Source organism: Rattus norvegicus, chromosome 3 (genome assembly GCF_036323735.1).
Source record: "Rattus norvegicus strain BN/NHsdMcwi chromosome 3, GRCr8, whole genome shotgun sequence".
NCBI lineage: Eukaryota > Metazoa > Chordata > Mammalia > Rodentia > Muridae > Rattus > Rattus norvegicus.
In genome coordinates, this window is record NC_086021.1 from 174,753,315 (window position 1) to 174,756,475 (window position 3,161).

General features: G+C 54.6%; 1 protein-coding gene across 2 annotated transcripts in view; it reads left to right on the forward strand.

Annotated features, from left to right (window-relative positions):
- Nucleotides 1-1,457: 1,457 nt before the first annotated feature.
- Eya2 (EYA transcriptional coactivator and phosphatase 2) overlaps nt 1,458-3,161 on the forward strand; it is a 183,264-nt gene continuing 181,560 nt past the window's right edge. The window contains exon 1 of one of the 2 annotated variants that reach the window (XM_063283024.1): nt 1,458-1,762. The gene's annotated coding sequence lies outside the window, so the exon portion shown is untranslated. The remainder of the gene's footprint in view (nt 1,763-3,161) is intronic. The other variant, NM_130427.2, reaches the window with a different exon arrangement.

Genomic DNA, 3,161 nt, shown 5'->3' on the forward strand with positions numbered 1-3,161 from the left:
TCACTGAGTGGAGACAGCCATGCCAACTGTAGGGACTTGCTCTGGTATGATGTCTGGTGGGGGGAGGGTAGGAGAAAGATAAGACTGGAGATGGAGCCGTCAATGCTAGGGCCTGACCCGTCTACAATTTGGGGCACCTTTTAAAGAATGACCCTAAGGACAAACGTAGACATACAGGTTAATATTCCTGTCAATCAAGGAAAGGATTCACAACTGGCTCTGATTTGATTGGATTTTTGTGTGTGAGTGTATGGGTGGGCCTGGTTAGGATAGTTATTAGCTGTTGTGTGAGTGCTGGGAATGTAACCAGGGTCTTCTGCAAGGGTAGCAGGACCCTTAACTTACTGAGCTATCCCTCCAGCCCCTAATTTGGTTTTTCTTGTTTGTATGTGTGGGAGCGGGGCAGGTTGTGCATGTGAGTGCAGTGCCTACAGAGGCCAGCAGAGGGCATCAGCTCCTCTAGAGCGGGAGCTTCTGGAACAAGGAAGTCAAGAGTCAGAGTCAGCGAATCTTTACTGAGCACAGCTAGAGGCCAAGAGAAGCTGGTGTTTATAAACTTGGAAGATCTCTTTCACCGCTGGAGCCCAGCCGGGGCCTATTGCTAGTTTCCCATCAGCGACTCATAAGAAACCCAGAGACTGACTGGCTTGGTTGATAAGGGGCCCAAAGCCTGACTTGGTGGGGACACCTGAAGTCCCAGTATCTGAGGAGCAGCAGGAGTAATCTGAAGCCAGCTGAGCCTCATAGGGAAGCACTGGGACTGGGGGATGGCACAGTCATTAAAGTGCCACACTAGCAGGAGGGCTTGAGTTCAGATCCCCAGTAGCTACATAAAATGCTAGGCATGGCAGTAGGCAGAGGCAGGGGGATCCCTGGAACTTGCTGGCCGGCCACTCCATTGAAAACCTCTATCTTCAAAAAGAAACCCTGCCTGAGAAAGAGAGAGAGGTGGGGAGGGAGAGAGACAGAGACAGAGAGACAGAGGCAAAGACAGAGAGACAGACAGAGAGATAGAGAGACAGAGAGAAAGCGTGAGCGAGCAATAGACAAAAACAGTAATGTTGACCTCTGGCCTAATACACACACACTCACTCTCACATTCACAGTTTCCTGTAATTGCGGTGACACCTCCTCAGAGATGTCTTCCTGGACTGCTCTGTCCCACCACCCACAAGCCCCTCTTTTCCCCTCTTCAGTATTCACAACTTCTCTGGTTTCCTTTTTCCTGGATTCTTTGTTCGTGATTCCCATTCTCAACGTGGATGCAAAGTTCCAGAAGGACAGAAAACGAGTTAGTCTTGTTCTAGTGGAGCAGTTGACCCGGCACGGACAGTGGAGTGGATGGATGGATGGATGGATGGATGGATGATGGGTGGGTGGGTGGATGATGGATGGATGAATGCTTGTGTGCGGTCCCTGTCTGCGCCGCTGACTCTCTGGGGCCGCGCCTGGCCGCGGTGAGGACGCTGCGGGGCCGGGAGGCGGCGTGGGCGTCGCCGCGGGGAGGAGGCCGGCGCGTCCCTCCTCCGGGAGCGCAGCGGCGGCAGCGAGAGCAGCGCGCACTGCAGGGCCGAGTCCCCGCCCGGAGCCAGCGCCGCGCCCCGCGGCCCCCACGCACGGCGCGGCCCGGCGGGGGCGCAGGAGACCCGCGGCCCGGACAGGGGGCCGGTCCCCGGGACAGGAGGCTGCCGCAACCCTGCGACATTCGCTCCGCGTGCCATCCCCGGGCCCGGCCCGCTCGGGACGCCTCTGCACTGAGCGGGTGAGTACCGCGCTCGGGGACGCGGGGAGGGATCGCGCCTCCCGGGCACCCCGGAGACACTAGAGGAGCAGAGACCCGGCCGCTGAAGGCAGATTCAGTCCCGAGATCCCTTTGGGTCTCAGGGCCTCAGTTTCCCCTAGCGTTCCAGGTAAAGGGGGTGCGGGGCGCAGCGACTGAAGTTGGCAACTTCAGTGCGCCGGACAAGTGCAGGACGCCGCAGAGTCCCTGCGTTTGGTTCGTTGCCTGGCCTCGGAGGAGACTGGTGGTGAGTCTCGGATTCTACTCAAAAGGATCCCAGAGACAAGTTGATGCCCGAGGCTGGGGTGGTGGAGTGGCGGAGGAGCGGGGCAACCCGCTGGAACTTGGGGGTCGTGGCCCAACCTCCCCCACACCACTTTTCTTTTGAAAAGTCTTCATTATCCTGTAGCCCACACTGGTCCAGCTCTGGGCGCTCACGTTGGAACGAAACTTAACACAACTTTCCATCAGGACGCTTAGACTGAGTTTTGTAGTAAGGGGAGAGAGAGCGCACGGACTGAAGTTCCTTTCTGAAGTTCCTTTAGCCAGGCAGCCTGGAACGGCCCTAGCTGCTTCAGTGCATTTCAAACAGCTCTCAAGCTCAAGGAGTATTAGGGAAGGTTGACTGGGAGGTATCCCATCGCGAAAGCCTTTCAAAGTGCTTTGCTCCGCAGTTAAATTCGAGATGAGATTTTCTTGCAAGCTTCATAGGGCCCCAAAGCCATCTCAAGGCTCAGACTTGACAGCCCTCTCACTCCTTGCCTGCCGAAAAAGCAAGGCAGATGCTACCGATGCTACCGCCTATCCCTCCTCCCTCTTCCCACCACCATCCGAAATACTACGTAACTTTTTAATGACTTTAAATATATATAATATATAACGCGATATCATATATCAATATGTCATGCGAGGTATAGAAGTCACTCCTGGTGGGAAGGTTTAACGAAGGGAGGGCAAGTAGTTGAATTTACAAACACCAGGGAGCATTTGAATTATGTCTGAGTCGGGAAGCTGCTGCCCTAAGGACACTATAGCTGCGGACAGTGGTTGTTTTTGAAGCCGATTCTAGTAATCCCACAAGCCCTTGATACCCGGGTGAAAGGATTTTCTATGACTATAGCATGGGTCAGTTTAGGAGAGACACTAGCCCTCGGAGGTGTGTGTGTGTGTGTGTGTGTGTGTGTGTGTGTGTGTGTGTGTGTGTGTGTGTTAGACCCCGACGTACACAGCTGTTCATGGGGGCCACGGCTGGGACTATTCAAAACAGTCCTTGTCAAAGGATCATTCTGCAGTTTTACTCAAGAAATGCCCTCCCTTCCCGCTTCTCTACAGCATCTGTAAGCCCTCCAAGCATATTATTTCCTTGTCTTCAGACATCTTC